The sequence below is a fragment of the Cavia porcellus genome, unplaced genomic scaffold, assembly GCF_034190915.1.
Source record: "Cavia porcellus strain 051 isolate PalLab524CR breed Dunkin Hartley unplaced genomic scaffold, mCavPor4.1 scaffold_13, whole genome shotgun sequence".
NCBI classification, from domain to species: Eukaryota; Metazoa; Chordata; class Mammalia; order Rodentia; family Caviidae; genus Cavia; species Cavia porcellus.
This window is the reverse complement of record NW_026947496.1, coordinates 39,256,017-39,274,550: the sequence shown is the minus strand read 5'-3', so window position 1 is coordinate 39,274,550 and position 18,534 is coordinate 39,256,017. Positions and strand designations below refer to the sequence as shown.

Here is an 18,534-nt window from a genome sequence, read left to right as displayed (position 1 = left end):
AAAAACATGGTGTGTATTCAAATAAAGAACAGTTAAAAGATATGTTTGTTGGGGCTGGGTTTTAGCTCAGTGGCATAAGCAACTGCCTTGAAAGCATGCAGTCGTAAGTTCGATCCCCCATATCGATTATAAAAAAAAAAATGAAGCCTAAGCAGAAAGAGATGAAATGAAAATAGAACAAAAACAAAAAGATACGTTTGCTTATTACACTTCAAAATTCCCCCTCACTTCTAACACAATTTCCCATCATGTTGGTCGCTTTTGGTAGCAGTTCTAGAAGTCTTTTGTAAGTCTATTTATGAGATATGATGAAAATAAGGCAAATGCTGCTACCAAGTGCCATTCTGTGAAAAGGCAGGCTGGTAAATCATATGTCTTCATCCACCTGCACCACTGAATGTGACACCCTGCAATTTTGGGCTCTTCTCTAAAATGACCAATTCAACATTTTGAATTGATTCGGCATAATAGTGTACCTAAGGACTCCCAGAACTGCCTCAGAAAGTGACAAGAATAATGGGATAAGTGTGTTACAAGTGACAGTTCTGAGGGAGGTTTAATAGGAATGTACTGAAACCGCTGAGGAGGTATAGTCCAGCTCACCTGGTGATATGGCACATGGATGCAAAAGACAGACAAATAGAATAGTCTGCAGTTGAGGAGCTCTGAGATGACTCAGCATTCTCTCTGGAGCAAAAGGCCTCATCTCCAAAAGCTCATGGCTTTTCTTGGTATCCATCAGGGAAGTGGGTGGGGGTCCAGGCAGAAGCACATAGGGAGAAGAAGCTTGATAGCCATACCAGCCACAGAGGCCTCCAATTAGCAACATACATAGTTTTGATGTATGCAAGCCTGGCACTTTTACTGCCAGGAACATTTGTTTCAATATAATCAGCTCTACATATCTCAGTAAACAGGATAAACCATAGGTCAGGGACAAAAAGAGAGGTCAGGGACAGGTTGTGGCAATGGCTTTTTCAGGAGAAAACAGGGTAGTGGTCTCCCACAGGAATGTGTCTTTTATTGTAACATTTTTAAAACTTTAAACATTCAGGGGAGAACAAAGGACACATCAGCAAGCAAACCCAGCCTGGGAAACAGCACCATGTGCAGATCCCCTCTGGACTGGAAAAGCCAGACCCTAGCCTCTCCCTGTAAGTCAGCAGCATTAGAGGACCAGAGGTAGAGAGAACAAAAGACACGTCAGTGATCAAACACATCTGGGAACCAGCGCCACGCGCAGACTCCCGCCAGACTGGAACAGCAGACCCTACCTAGCCCCTCTGGCACGGGATGGCAACAAGTGGCTGCTGCCCCCATAAGCAATAGATTTATCCAGAGAGACATAGGCTATGATGATAGCTATGGAGGTGAAATGCAGGGATGCCTGTGATGCTTTGGTATTTCATTAACATTGTAGATCTAGGGCCAGTGGTCTGATCATGGGTTCAGAAGATAGTGTTAAGCAGTGGGACCTCTAGGAGGGATCTCCTTCTGAGGACTGCAGCCATTGTTGGTTCCTTATGGTCTTGTTTTGGAAGTCCTATATCGTTTCCATTGTTTTGTATTCTTTTTTTAAATTTTTTTTTATTATGTCAAATCCAATGGCAGAAGCAGCTATTTCAAAGACAGCAAGATACATTATGGTAGCAATTTTGGATTTCCTATTGGCTTTGAAGTCCTTTATTGCATTCATTGTCTTGTTTTTGCTGTTTCTATTCTATTCTGTTTTGTTTAATTTTTACTGTGTCCAAAGATATCTACAGCTATTTTGAAGATATCAAAAGGCATTATGATAACTTTTATTGATTTCATAATGTTTTGAAGTCCTGTATCTCTTACATTGGTTTGTGATGATTGGTTTTATTTTGTTTTATCCTCCTTAAAATAAAAATAAATTTAAAAATTAAGCATTCACTATATATTTCAGTCAGACTTTGTACATATAACTTCTAGAGACATCTGAAACAGCAAAGAGAACCAAATCCTATACTTTAATAACGCAGTTTCCGTCTTAGCCAAGCTCCTACCCCAAATCTTAGCTGTAACTTTTTGTGGTTTCAAGTGAAACAAGAAAATTAGCATGGATTTCTTTTTTTCTTCTTTGTAATTTCATGAATAGAAGATTCTTTATTACAATAGATCTTACAAATGTCTGGATACATTTTTTTCTTTTCTTAAGTTTATAGCTTTTACCTTTTTTTTCCTCAAAGAAAATGGTTTTCTGCATTTCTTTGGCATATCTATTTACAATTTTGGGGAGGGGTATCAGGGTTTGAACTCATGACCTCATACTTGCCAAGCAGGTGTTTGTACCACTGAGCTAAATCTCTAGCCTTCTTTGGCATATCTGAATTGCTGGTGTCACCACCTTTGTGCTTTGGAGCCACTATTAACTAAAATAAGGATCGGTGAACATGAGTACTGTGATACCGTAAGAGCTGATCAGATAGCCGAATGGCTACTAAGTAGCTAATAGTCGAGTGGACATATGATACACTGGACTTAGCCCCAGTAAGGACAAAACAAAGTGGCATGAGATTTTATTGTACTACTCAGAATGGTGTGAAGTTTAGAACATATGAATTGTTTATTTCTGGAATTTTCCATTAAATATTTTTTGGGCCAGAGTTGACTGGGTAACTAAAACCATGGAAAGCAAAACCTCAGATAACAGGTTTTGCTACACTAACCAAATGCTGAAGCAAAGAAAAACAAATTACTGGGCAGCTATTAAAAATCATATGCTGTAGCCAGGTATGGTGGCACAAGCCTATGCCCCCTGTAGTCCCAGAAGGCTGGGGTAGGAGGACCGCAAATTTGAACCTAGCCTTATTAACTTGGCAATTTATCAAGAAACTGTCTCAAAAATTAAAAATAAACAAATAAATAAAAAGGGCTGGTGTTATATTTCAGTGTGAAGGCCCTGGGTTCAATACCCAGTACCATCAGCACCACCACAACAAAAATCATGCATGTCCAAACTATTTAATGACTTAGACAAATATTCACAATATATAATTTTAGATTTATTTGGATTTTAGCCTGTTTAAATGCCAGCATTTGCTAAGAAGAGTATGCTTGATTTCCTCCCAAATATAAATATCATTATTTTTTATTATGGAAATAGCACATTATTATAAAAACATACATAACATATAAATTTATATAGATTTGAAAATTCTACTGGAATCTATGTCCAGCCTCTTCTCTTATCCAGACATAGCTAATAATAACTATTTGTTGTACACTGATACCTAACTACTTAGAGTACAAAAGCTGGTATTTCTCAACATAAGGTAAGGGTCCTGAGGGGCAATAACCTTTCAAATGCTATTTTAATAGAATTCTCCTTAAATTATATTTTGGAAAAAATAAGGCAGCAGTCAGACATAAGAACATTTGATTTGTATAATCCATTGATTATGTATTTGAACATTTGATAGTATTTACTAAACTGTTACATTAGAAGATTTTCAGTGGAAATATTCAATATGTGAGAAATGCTTTAAAAACTATTTGGAGAAACATGAATGTATTGTGTCATATGTTATTTGTAGTAAAACCTAGAAAGCAGATTTTGTTAATAAACAAAAATGTTCTATTTCTTTCCCCTTCATCAACTTTCATTGATCAACTACTATGTGCAAATACTATTATAGGTTATACTTAAAATTACTTTTTTTAAAGTTTTATTTTAAAGAGAATAAAACCATGCAAAATAAAACAGAATAAAGCCATCAAAACAAGACGGTGTAAGTGAAACAGGATTTCAAAACAAGATAATAGGAAATCAACATTGATTATTATAATGCCTCTTGTTGTCTTCAAAATAGCTGCCCATACCATCAGACTTAGGAAAATCAAACAAAACAGAAATGGAATATAAGCAGTAAAAACAAAAGAGTGAATGCAATACAAGATAATAGTAAGTCCAAAATAGCTACCATAATATATCTTGTTATCTTTGAAATAGCTGCTCATGCCATTGGATATAATAAAAGCAAACAAGACAAACAGAATAAAGCCCAACCAAACAAAACAATGAGAATGATACAGGATTTTGAAATAAGAGAATAGAGAATTAACAGTGGCTACCACCTTCAGGAGATCCCCCATAGATGCTAAATTGCCTACTGTTATCCTCTGAATAGATGATCAGACTACTGACTTTAGGCCTGAAAAGTCAAGGAAACACTAAATACTACAAGCATTAAGCTGTACTTTACCTCATTAGCTATGATCACAGTCTGTGTTTCTCCAGAGCCACTGGTCACTTATAGGGTGGGAGGGTAGGGTGTTAACTCTTCTTGTCTCTTGGCCCTTGAGCTGGAAGGGGGGGCATCTGACTGTCCCCCAGTCAGCCCATGCATGGCACTGACTCACAGGAGGTCTTAGCTTCTTATTGACTTCTTGTTCTCCTCCCTCACAGTCCAAGAATGACACCAACTCACAGGAGAGGGCTGACATCTGCCTCTCCCCCTTAAAATTACTTATAAGATGCCAGACTTCTTAGTTCTATAAATTGTCAGCATAAATCAGTCTAAAGCAGGAACTGTAACTTCACTATTATTGTATTTCTATTTTTTTCCCCCAGTGCTGAGGACCAAAACCACTAACATTCTAGACGAGTGCTCTGCTACTGAGCTACATACACTCCCAGCCCTATCTCTTATCCTTCAAATCATGGCATTGAGAATGAAAAGCTTTTTTTAAAAAGATAGTAAAATCCAACAAAACAAAACAAAGCCAATCAAAACAAAGCAGTAAAATTGGTACAGAGCTTCAAAGTAAGATACTAAAAAAACAACAATAACTACCATAGTAAATCTTGTTATCTTCACAATAGTTGTCCACTCCATCAGGTATAGCAAAAATCAAACCAAAAACAATACAAAATAAAGCCAATCAAAACATAATACTGAATAAGGAAAAAACAATCAGAGCAAAGCAAAACAGTGAGAACAATATTGGGTTTCAAAGACAAGATAGAAGGAAATCCCCTATATTTGCTATATTGTATATTGACTTCCTCCCAAGAGATTCTCCGACTGCTGGCCCCTGGCCTAGAAAATCAACCAAACAATACAAGTATTTAGTTGCTTTATGTACCTTAGTTACTATCAACGCAGCCTGTTCTCTGAACCAAGGGTTGCTTGTGTGGGTGGGGTGTGTGATTTGATTCTCAGCCCACACGCAGGTAGGCTCTAGGAGGCACTGACTTTTCTCTTCCTGAGAGCTACATGGCTTGCACAGCTTACCAGAAAGGCTGGTTGATTGTTTTTTTGTTGGATCCTCCCAGTCCCAGTATGGCAGATTCTGGGAAGGTTCTGACTTTTTTTGAGAATGAAACATGTTTTAAAAAGTTTATTTTTAATCATACTAAAAGGCTTCTTCCTATGTGTAGGGGTATGTATGTGTGTGTGTACACATTGAAATAATTATCACCTTAAGTGGAGAATTCATTCAAAATTGTGTAAAGTTAAAGAGAAAAAATTATCTTTCAGGACCAACTGATCCTATACAAGAAACACAGAGATCACCACCGTCTCCCATTGTCTGAGCAGTGAGAGGTTTTCTCCACATTGATCTGTATTTCTACTCAGGCAATTTGGAAGAAAGAACAACATGTAATCATTCATAATGAAAAGGTAAGTTTCAAATTTTGTTTTCTGTTTTTGTTTTTTACTTTTTGTTTTTTACTTCCCAAGCAAATAATTTGAAAACAGCTTGAGTGGAAAGTGAACTATGGATCCTTTGTAGACAGAAGATATTCAAATATGTAACCACCAGTTGCTGCAAATTTAAAACTGTCAAGATGCTGAGCGGAAGAATAATTTCCTTCCAAATATGAAGCATGAACTTCCTGATAGTTGAGACTGAAATGAATTGCTTTGGTAGGACCATTATCTAGTCAAGCTGTAAGTCTCCTGGAGCTTCTGTTGGGTGAAGAGTCTTCAGCACTCTGTTGCTGTCTCTCCTCTGATGGTGTAGCACCCATAATCCCTTGCCTTCTGCAGGGCCCTTGCCAGGCAGGCTTTGGAGAACAGGATGCTAGAGATTAGTCCTGCCCAGAGCCCAGAGCCACTGTGTGCTGATTGTCAACATCTTTGTTGCTTCAGAAGAGTATAACCAGTGTCCTGAATGTTAGCAGAATTATCAATTCACTTTCTGAATGATTCTTTTTTATAACCTTTAAATTTGTCATGTTTATAAATTGTCTTTTTCCTGGACAAGTCTTATGTTAAACTTATTTATAATAGGCATCCACCAAGTGGCATAATAATTTCTGTACATATCACCTTGGTGAAGTAAGCTGCCCTAGAATAATCTCTACGTGAGTAGTGGACACATGTAAGAATATGTATGTCTATCTGCTCAGCTCCAATACCTAATAGAAATGGTGTTCTGATGTACAAAATGCACTGCACAATATTTAGAGAACCATTTTACTGATTTCATTTTTTTAAATAGTAATAGGGGCTGGAGATAGCTCAGCAACATAGCACCTGCCTGGCAGGCACACAGTCCTGAATTCCATTTTCAGTACTAAAAAAAAAAAAAAAAGTAATAACTTTGGATGCAGAATGAAGAAAATGCATATTCTTTTATAGTAAGAAAAAGAGTATCTTATAGTTGCCAAATACACATAGGATTCCCATAGCAAAATGGAGCAAAGATTCAGAATCATTGTCATATTGTTTTTCTTTACTCAAAAGCATAGAAATTGCAAATGTTATAGACACGAAACCTTCAGAAATTGAAAAGAGAACAAATTTACCAACATAGTGATGAAAGCAAGATGTAGTTGGAAAATTTCACCCTGTAAGCACATAAGCATATAGACAGTCATAGATTTTGCAGATGCTTCTGATTTAGTAAATATTCCTGATTCTTATTCTATTATCTTATTTGTGTACCCTAAGAATATTCATTGTGAGATTTTTTGTGAGATCAAGAAGATAAAAATTTAGCTTTCAAATTTTATTCATTTAAAGAAGAACAGTAAGATATTTTCTGATTCAAAAAAAATTAAATGCTAGTGTGTCTCTTTTACAGCTATGACTTTGTTTGGCACATGTGTGGATTAATTGTGAAGCTGCATCTCCCTGTAAGGTATTGCTGAAAATGGATTGGTTTGGCTTGACAGACAAAGATGTATTTTAGGGAGTGAATTTGACAAGATGAACAAAGATGGTTGATGTTTTTCATATCAGTAATGTTGCTAAGCTAAACTTTCCTGCTAAAATGAAAAAGACTACATTTGGGGAAAGAAAAATACTATGAAAACATTAAAAGTATGAAAGGCAGTGGGAAAATCTAAGGTAAATCACTAGATGAAACCCAGTAGACTTGGGGATGCCAGAGCTACATGACCACTCGTGACCTGAGATCACTGCTTTCTTCACTCAGGGCCACAAGACCTGGAATAGGAGTCAGCAAGTGCAGAGAGCAGCAAAACTTTTCAGGCTGGAAGATCTTGAGAGGGACTCACTCATACCAGCACTGGGTCCCTGTTATCCAACACTGGAGAATACCCTGGAGAGACCCTTAGGTGAATCTGCAGAGAGGGAGGAGGAAAGAAAACCACCTAAGGGGCACTTTTTGAAACTTCAGATTTGTATTTTTCAGCAATGCTGAAAATGTTAGAACTTTGGCAACTCTTAGAGATGAAACAAATGCATTTTGCATAAAAAGATGCCCATGAGACTTTGGGGATGCCACAAGTGAAGTGCTATGGTTTAGATCTAGATGTTCCCCAACATTCATGTGCTCATAGGTCAAGCTTTTGAAAGGTGCTTGTATTATGAGAACATTAGTTACTTTGCTATTGGGATACTGGGTCCAGTTGGAAGAGGCAGGTCATCATGAGTGTGACCTGATGGGTTCATCTCCCCTCTTGGCTCCTCCTTTGATCTCTCTCTTTCTGCTTTCTGGTTGCCATGATGTGAGCATCTTTTCTTCTGTAATGCTCCTCTGCCATGCTGTCCTGCCTTGAAACCAGACTATGGACTGACACCTCTACAAACTGTGAGCTAAAATATCTTTTCATTTAAATTGTGGATATGAGTGCTGTGTCTCAGTGACAAGAAAAACAACTAAGACAAGGTCCTTTTATATTTTCTCTAGAGTTTTTATCATGAATGGCTATTGGATTTTGTCAAATGCTTTTTCTGCAACTGTTGAGATGATCATGTCATTTTTTCCCTTGCTTCTGTTTATGTGATATGTTTATTGAGTCAGGTATGTTGAACCATCCTTTCATCTCTAGGATGAAGATTAGTTGATCAAGATATATGACCCTTTTAATGACGTGCTGCATTCTGTTTGCCAATATCTTGTACATTTTCACATCTATATTCATTAAAGTGATGTCTGTACTTTTTTTTTTCAATTGAGTTTTGGAATCAAGGGATGTGCTAACTCCCAAGAATAATTCTGACAATACTACTTCCATTTCCATTTTATTAAAGAATTTGAGGATTATTGTCATTAGATGGTCTCTGAAGTTCTTATGGAAATTAATGGTAAATCTATCAACTCCAGAAATTTTCTTTTTTTTTTTTTTCTTTTTCCTTTTTATCGGTACCGGGGATCAAACTCACGACTGCCTGCTTGCAAGGCAGGTGCTTATGCCACTGAGCTAAATCCCCAGCCCCTCCAGAAATTTTCTTAATTGGTAATATTTTTTAAAATCAATTCTATAACCTTTTACTGGATTACCCAGCATTTTTATATCTTCTTGGTAGAGGTTTAGCAATTCATATATATCTAGGAACCTCTTGGTAGAGGTTTAGCAATTCATATATATCTAGGAACCTATCCATTTCTTCTGAAATCTCCAATTTACTGGAGTACAAATTTTCAAAGCAATTGTTAATAATCTTCTGGATTTTGGTGGTATCTGTTGTGATTTCACCTTTTATGATTTTAAGTGCATTGATTTACATCTTTTACTTCCTTTTTTATCAATATTGAGTAAAAGTATATATATTTTTCTTCATGCAGAAAACTTCTGCCAAAAATTCCTACAACTAATAAAAAATTAATCAAGATAACAGGATATAAATTAAAACACAAAAATCAATAGTGTTTCTGTATACCAACTATAAACCCATAAAGAAAGAAATTAGCTTGGCCCTAAATCAAGGCTGGCAGCTTCCTGATGATGTTGGTTTCAAGCAGGAGCCTAAAGAGATGTCTTTCTATGGTCTGTTGTCCATTTCAGAACTTGGACAGTGAAATGGTCAATTCATTAGAAAGAAACATCTTGAAGCAACACCCCCCCCACTCCCACACATTCCCCACCCCCCATGAGCAGCTGTGAGCAGGGCAGGCTCTGGCCAGCCCAGGACAGGAGCCACCAGCATCTACTGGGACCAGCACCATGCTGGAACCTGGAGCCCTAGGAAAGCAAGCAACCCCTCCCCACTGCCTGTTTTGTTTTGTTGAACTTCAATATACATGAAAGTATGGACAGCTATTTTGAAGAGAATGAGAGACTCTATGATAGCTATTAGTGACTTTCCTATTGTCTGGTTTTGAAGACCTAACATGCCTTCCTCATTTTGTTCAGATCAGTTTTATACTATGTTGTTTTGTAGGAACTTTCTGTATGCAAAGACATGGACAACTATTTGGAAGAAAATAAGAGACAATATGATAGATAGTGAAGATCTCAGGTCGCCTAGCTTTCAAATTTATATCTCTTACATTGCTTTCTTCTGTCTTATTTTGTTCTGTTTTGTTGTGTTTAATTTTACCTCCTTTAAAATAAAAAAAGAAAGAAATTAGGAAAATAATATCATTCACAATAACTTCAACAATAATTAAATATTTTTTAATTTTTAAAAAGTTATTTATTTATATGGCTTCCTGCTGCACTGAATCAGCTCAGCAGGGCTTGGGCCTGACTGGACCAACTTCCCGGCTTCCTGCCATGTTCGGTCAGCTCCAGGGATTTGGGCCTGCCTGTGTCCTCAATTCTGGAGACTGGGTGGCCTGGGGTGAGTGTTCCTCCCACCCCCAATCCTGAGCCCCAGGAGGGAGTTTAAGATCTTTGCTCCACCAGCCAAGGTTCCTGCCACACTGAACCAGCTCAGCAGGGCTTTGGCCTGCCTGCCCCAACCCCAGTGACCCTCTCTCAATCCAGGGAACTGGGTGGCCAGAGTCCCAGGAGCTGAGACCATAGAAGAGGATTTCCTACAGGCCCAGGGAAGCCTTGGAGTAAGACTTGAAACATGGAAATATAGGAAAATGACAAAACTAAAGACCAAATACAATCTCAAGCCTCCAGGCCATCCCAAGAAACCTTAGGAGCTATGTACATAGAAGAAAACATATGCCATACAACTGAAATAGAGGAGCACTCCAGGGAGCTTTAAAGGAATTCAAACTAGAAATAATCTCCCAGGTAAAAGAAGAAATGATAAAAGAAATGAAAGAGATGCTGAACATATCTAAAGAAGACACAGCTAAAAAATTGGAAGAACTAAACAAAAAGATAGAATCCCTCGATGAACAATATAAGAAACAAACACAATACATGAAGCAGATGTAAAGAGATACACAGGAAATCAAAAATTCCATTGAAAGTTGTAAAAACCGGCTCAATGAAAGTGAAGATAGAATTTCAGACCTTGAAGACAAGATTGCAGCTAGTGAACAGGAAAGGAAAGATCTTTTAAAAATAACAAGGAATCAGGAAATAACAATTCAATAGCTGCAAGATGATGCAATGAAAAACAACATAAGATTGATAGGGATAAATGAAAAAGAAGGAGACAACATAAAGGATGTCAAGAGGATACTTAGAGAAGTAATAGCTGAAAATTTCCCAAAGCATGAGATCGGAAACCGACATCAGGTTCAGTGAAGCATATAGAACTCCAAATAGCCATAACCAAAATAAAACTACACCCAGACATAATCATCATCCCAGAAATCCAACATAAGAATAGAATATTAAAAGCTGTCAGAGAGAAAAGACAGATCACTCATAAAGGAAAACCTATCAGAATTACAGCAGACTTCTCAGCACAAACAATAAAGTCAAGAAGAACATGGAGTGAAGTATTTCAGATCCTAAAGGGAAATGATTTCCTACCTAGACTGATGTATCCTGGAAAACTGTCCTTCAAAATGGATGGAGAAATAAGATACTTCCATGACAAAGAACAGCTGAAGAGCTTCATGATCACCAAGCCAACACTGCAAAGAATACTGAAAGACAGTTTAGATACATTTAGGAAAAAAACCACTAAGCAAAGCAGACAATTAAATAGAACAGAAAGATAAAGATGCAACAGCAGAAAGATAACATGTCAACAATAAGCCAATATATAACAATTATAACCATTAATGTAAATGGCCTCAATGCACCAATTAAAAGAAACAGACTGGCAGAATGGATCAAGAAACAACATCCAACCATATGCTGTTTACAAGAAACCCATCTACCCAAAAGGATACTCACAGACTGAAAGTCAAAGAATGGAAAACAATACTTCATGCAACAGGAACCAAAAAAAAAAAAAAAAAAAAAAAAAAAGGCAGGGGTAGCTATTCTGTTGCTGACAATGTGAACTTCAAACCAATAATGGTCAGAAGAGATAAAGTCATTACATACTGGTTAGAGGAAAACTTCAAGAGGAAGAGATAACAAACTTAAATATATATGTACCAAATTCTAGAGCACACAGTTATATAAAGCAAGTATTATTAGAAATGAAAAACCAAATTAGCAATAACACAATTATAACAGGAGACTTTAACACACTACTGACACCAATGGACAGATCAACCAGACAGAAAATCAGCAAAGAAATAACAGAACTGAATCACACAAGTGGAACAAATGGACTTGATAGACATATTCAGAGTGTTCCATCCAACAATATCAGAATACACATTCTTCTCAGCAGTACATGGGACATTCTCTAAAATAGACCATATAATAGAACAGAACATATTTAAATAAATACAAAAGAGTTGAAATTATCCTATGCATGTTATCGGATCACAGCGCCATGAAACTAGAAATTAATGATAAAAGATACTGCAAAAATCCCACAAATACATGGAAACTGAATAATACACTCTTGAATAATCAATGGGTCACAGGGGAAATTAAAGAAGAAATTAAACAATTCTTAAAAGCAAACAAAAATACAAATACAACTTACCGGAATCTGTGGGATACAATGAAAGCTGTCCTTAGAGGAAAATTTATTGCACTGAGTTCCCACATCAGGAAAACAGAACAAATACAGATAAATAACCTGATGCTACACCTCAAACATCTAGAAAAAGAAGAGCAAGTCAAACCCAAAGCCAAAAGAAGGGAGGAAATTATAAAACTTAGAGCAAAAATTAATGTAAGAGAGACTAAGAAAACAATCCAAAGAATCAATAAATCAGAGTTGGTTCTTTGAAAGAATAAATAAAACTGTAAGCCCCTAGCCAACCTTATTTTTAAAAGGTAACAAAATGCTCAATTCATGCAATAAGGAATAAAAAAGCCGAACTCACTACAGACTCTGTAGAAATACAGAAGATCATGAACACGTATTTCGAAAACCTTTACTCTCATAGGTTTGATAACAGAGAAGAAATAGATAGATTCCTAGAAACATATGAAGTACCAAAGCTGGGTCAAGAAGATGTAAAACTGCTGAATAACCCAATTTCTATTAATGAAATTGAAAATGTAATTAAGTCCTTACCTACAAAGAGGAGCTCAGACCAAGACAGATTCACTGCGGAATTCTACAAGAAATACAAAGAAGACTTAATGCAGACACTCTTCAAACTCTGCAATGAAATTGAAAGGGAAGCAATCCTTCTTAAGTCATTCCTGGAAGCAAATATTACTCGAGTACCAAAACCTGAGAAAGACCTAACTAAAAAGGAGGACTACAGGCCAATCTCCCTAATGAACACAGATGCAAAAATCATCAATAAAATATTGGCAAATAGGATGCAGCAAATCATCAAGAAGATTATACACCATGACCAAGTGGGATTCATCCCAGGCATGCAGGGATGGTTCAACATACGTAAATCAATAAATGTAATCCACCATATCAATAAAGCCAAAAGTAAGAATCACATGATCATTTCTATAGATGCAGAAAAAGCTTTTGATAAGGTCCAATATTCATTCATGATAAGAACCTTACAGAAAATTGGAATAGATAGTCTTGACTTCAATATAATAAAGGCCATCTATGACAAACCAACAGCCAGTATCATACTAAATGGCCCAAAACTGAGGTCCTTTACCTTAAAATCAGGCACAGAACAAGGATGTCCCTTATCACTGTTCTATTTAATATAGTACTGGATATACTAGCCAGAGCAATTAGACAAGAGAAAGAAATAAAAGGGGTAAAGATAGGAAAAGAGGAAATTAAATTATCATAATTAAATTAAATTATTTGTGGATGACATGATACTCTACATAGAAGATGCTCAAAACTCCATTGAAAGAGTCCTAGATATAATAAATAAATTCAGCAATGTAGCTGGATACAAAATCAATACTCAAAAATCAATAGCATATCTATACACTAACTACAAAATCAGAGAGATAAATAAAAGAAGCCACACCCTTCACACTAGCATCCAAAGAATGAAATACTTAGGAATTAATCTCACAAAAAAAGCGAAAAATCTATATAGGGAAAATTATAATACACTGAAAAAAGAAATTGAAGAGGATCTCACAAAATGGAAAGACATCCCTTGTTCATGGATAGGAAGAATAAATATTGTAAAAATGGCCATTCTCACAAAACTGTTTTACAGATTCAATGCAACCCCAATGAAAATACCATCAACATATCTCATTGATCTAGAGAAATCACTCCTAAAATTCATCTGGAACCAGAAGAGACCTAGAATAGCAAAGGCAATTCTAAGCAGCAAAGGCAAGGCAGGAGGCATTACAATCCCTGACTTGAAGTTATACTACAAAGCAAGTGTAATAAAATCAACATGGTACTGGAATAAAAACAGAGTCGAAGATCAATGGAATAGATTAGAAGATACAACCACAATTACAAACACACTCAACCCCCTTATCTTTGATAAAGGGGCCAAACATGTTCACTGGGAGAACGACAGTCTTTTTAATAAATAATTGGAAAAACTGGCTCTCCATATGGCAAAAACTAAAACTAGACCCATGCCTATCATCATGTACTAAATTAAAATCTAAGTGGATCAAAGACCCGAATATTAAAACAGAAACACTAAATTTATTGGAAGACAAATTGGATAAAAACCTTAAAGACATAGGAGTAGGTAGAGAATTCATGAACAGGAATCAAACCACACGGGAAATACTTTCCAGAATCAACAACTGGGATCACATCTTATTAAAAAGTTTCTGCACGTCAAAAGAAATCTTTAGCATAGTGAAAAGAAAACCTACAAACTGGGAAACAATCTTAGTGAACTGCCCCTCAGACAAAGTACTTCTGCCTAAAACATATAATGAATTTTAAAAAAATCAGACCCCTGAAATTCAAAGACCCAATCCAAAAATGGGCATCTGAGATGAATAAAATGAAGAAATACAAATGGCAAATAAATACATGAAAAAACGTTCATCATCATTAGTCATTAGAGAAATACAAACCAAAAACCACACTGAGATTCCATCTCACTCCTGAAAGAATGGCCAGGATCAAGAAAACTACCAAAAACAAATGCTGGGGAGGCTGTGGGGAAAAAGGAACTCTCCTACACTGTTGGTGGGAGAGTAGAATGGTGCAATCATTGTGGAGGCCAGTCTGGAGATTTCTCAGAAACCTGGGACTGGAACTCCCATTTGTTCCAGCTATTCCACTTCTAGGCATATTCCCAGAAGGACTGAAAACATCATACCACAGTGATATATGTGCATCCATGTTTATAGCAGCACAATTTGTAATAACCAGATCTTGGAAACAACCTAAAGTGTCCATCAGCTGAGGAATGAATAAAAAAAGTTATGATATTTTTATACAATGGAGTACTACTCAGCTGTAACGAATGATCACATTGAGATGTTTATAAATAAATCAACGCAGCTTGAGACCATACTCATAAGTAAAATAAATCAAACTCACATGTATATATACTGAATAGTTTCCCTAGATAAGAAATGGTAAGAATATGTAAGAGTTTATAGTAATCATGATTCCCCATTATATTGCTTTGAAGCTTTATAATGTTTTCATTCATTAATTGGAATAGTTTTATTCTGGGTTGTTTGATTTTATTGTCTGTGATGGTATGAACAGCTATTTTGAAGAAAACAAGACATTATAATAGCTAGTGATGATTTAATATCATCTTGTTTTGAAGTTCCACCAAGCTTTTGTTCTTCTGTCTCCATCGGTTTTATCCGTTTGTATCTTACTGGATTTTATTATATGGGATAGTATAACCAATAATTTTTAAAGACAAGGAGATAATATAGAAGCCATTGTTCATTTTCTGTTAATTGGTTCTGAATACCCTGTAATACTTTCATTCTCTTGAATGGCTTTATACTGTCTTTTTATGTTTGATACTATAGTATACGAAGGCATACTCAAATATTTCAAGGAAAGAGACACTATGGTAGCTAGTGTTATGTTGGGTTCTCTTGTGGTGAAACACTATGTTGCTTAAATTGTTCTGTTTTGAAAAAAATAAATTTAGGCTATAAAAAATTTATTTAGCTATTTATTTATTTTATGGTACTGGGAATTGAACTCACTATCGTGCACTTGCAAGGCAGGCACTTATGCCACTGAGCTAAATCCCTGGCCCTAAATTTTCATTTTAAAAAGAATAAAACTGAGCAAAATAAAACAGAATAAAGCCAATCAATGGAAAACAATGTAAGTGACACAGGACTTCCAAACAAGATAAAAGGAAATCAACATAAGTTACTATAATACCTCTTGTTGTCTTCAAAATAGTTGCCCATACCTTCAGACATAGTAAAAATGAAGCAAACAGGACAGACTAGAACCAATAAAAACATGACAATGAACATAATAAAGGACTTCAAAACAATACAATAGTAAATCCAAAATGGCTGCCATAATATATCTTGTTATTTTTGAAATAGCTGTTCATATAACAAAATCATACAAAACAAAACAGATAAAACCCAACCCATAAAAACAATGAAAATGATACAGGACTTCAAAACAAGATAATAACAAATTGACGATGGCTACCACCTTCAGAAGGAGATTCTTCATAGATGCTACATTGCTTATTTTTAATCCTCTGAATAGACAGATGATCAGACTATCAGCTTTAGACTTGCAAAGTCAGTGAAACACTAAACACTACAATCCCAACATTAATTAAATACCTAAAAATTATTCTAACCAAAGAAGTGAAAATCTCTCTAGTGAAAACTATAGTACTCTGAAAAGGGAGATCAATAAAGATATCAGAAAACAGAAATATATCCCCTGCACAGGGACAATCAATATTGTCAAAATGGGCAACAAAACATATTTATAGAATTAAGTTAATCTATTCATTCAAATAGCCACAGTATCCCTACAGAACTAGAAAAAAATTATAAAATTCCTAAGGAATAGAAGAGGCTCAGAATAGCAAAAGTAATCCTGGAAAATAAGTGCTAAGCAGGAGGAATCCCAAATTTCAAATTATATTACAAAGTTACAGTGATAAAAATTGCATTGTACTGGTACAAAAACAGATACGGGGATCAGTGAAACAGAAAAGAGGGTGCAGAAAAAACCCAGGCATCTTCTGCCAATCTGATCTTTGACAGAGGGACTAAAAAGCCACTGAAGAAAGATACCTTCTTCAACAAATGGTACTGGAAAACTGATTATCCACAATGAAGAAGACTGAACCTAAACTCATCTCTCACTCCATTCTAAACTGAAATTAAAATATAATTAATACTTACATATTAATTCAGAAACAATCTCCTGGAGGATAAATTAGGTAAAACTTGAAGACATAGGCATAGGCAAGGAATTTCTAAATATAACCTCAACTATATAAGAAATAACACCAGAAATCATCAATAAGTGGAATTATATGAAATTTTAAAACTTCTGCACAACCAAAGAAACATCCAACAGATTGAAAAGACAACCTACAGAATGGAAAAAATTTTGCCGGTCATTCCTTTGACAGAAGACTAATATCTACACTATATTAAGAGCTCAAAAAATTAGACTCTCTCTAAATAAAAGACCTAATCAAGAAATGGACAACTGAAATGAATAGATAGTTCTCAGAAGAATATGGCCAATGAATCCTTGAAAAATTGTTCAACATTACTAGCCATTAGAGAAATGCAGATTATAAGCCTTTCATTTTTTTTTTATTGGTACCAAGGATTGAACTCACGACCATGTGCTTGCAAGGCAGACGTTTATGCCACTGAGCTAAATCCTCAGTTCCAAGAAATGCAGATTATTTTTAAAAAGATAACTCAGTTTATTTTTGTTTTAATTTTTTTTATTTTAAAGAGATTAAGCAAAAGAAGACATAACAAAGCAGATCAGAACAGAACAATTTAAGCAACACAGCACTTCACAAGACAACCCAATATTAACAGTAGCTACCATAATGTCTCTTTCTTTGAAATAGTTGAGCATACCTTCATATACAATAGCATCAAACATAACAAAATAGTATAAAACCATTCAAGAGAAGGAAAGTATTACAGGGCATTCAGAACCACATAACAGAAAACAAACAATGGCTACTATATTATCTCATTTTCCATAGAAAATTTGTTTATACTGTCACACATAATAAAATCGAGTAAGATACAACATGATAGAACCAATGGAAACAGAAGAACAAAAGCATGGTAGGACTTCAAAGCAAGATGATATTAAATCAGCATTGGCTATTTTAATGTCTTGTTTTCTTCAAAATAGCTGTTTATACCATCACAGACAATAAAATCAAACAAACCAGAATAAAACCATTCCAACTAATGAATGAAAACATTATAAGGCTTCAAAGCAATGTAATGGGAAATCATGATTACCATAAACTCTTATATAGTCTTAGCATTTCTTACACTAGGGAGACTATATGGTATTTATACATGTGAGTTTGATTTATTTCACTTATGAGTATGGTCTCAAGCTGTGTCCATTTATTTAAAATATTTCAATGTGATCATTCTTTATATCTTCTTTATCCATTCCTCAGTTGATAGACACTTAGGTTGTTTCCAAGATCTGGCTATTATAAATTGTGCTGCTATAAACATGGATGCATATATATCACTGTGGTATGATGTTTTTAGTTCTTCTGGGAATATGCCCAGAAGTGGAATAGCTGGAACAAATGGGACCTCCAATCCCAGCTTTCTAAGAACTCTCCAGACTGACCTCCACAATGGTTGCACCAGTCTACATTCCCACCAACAGTGTAGGAGAGTTCCTATTTCCCCACAGCCTCTCCAGCATTTGTTGTTGGTAGTTTCTTGATCCTGGCCATTCTTTCAGGAGTGAGATGGAATCTCAGTGTTGTTTTAATTTG

At 35.7% G+C, this 18,534-nt stretch overlaps 1 non-coding gene across 1 annotated transcript; it reads left to right on the top strand.

Annotated features, from left to right (window-relative positions):
* The first annotated feature begins 9,135 nt into the window (after window positions 1–9,135).
* LOC111757926 (small nucleolar RNA SNORA2/SNORA34 family) lies at window positions 9,136–9,272 on the top strand. The gene has a single exon (XR_002792173.2). It is a non-coding gene; the product is annotated as a small nucleolar RNA SNORA2/SNORA34 family (small nucleolar RNA).
* The last annotated feature ends 9,262 nt before the right edge of the window (window positions 9,273–18,534 follow it).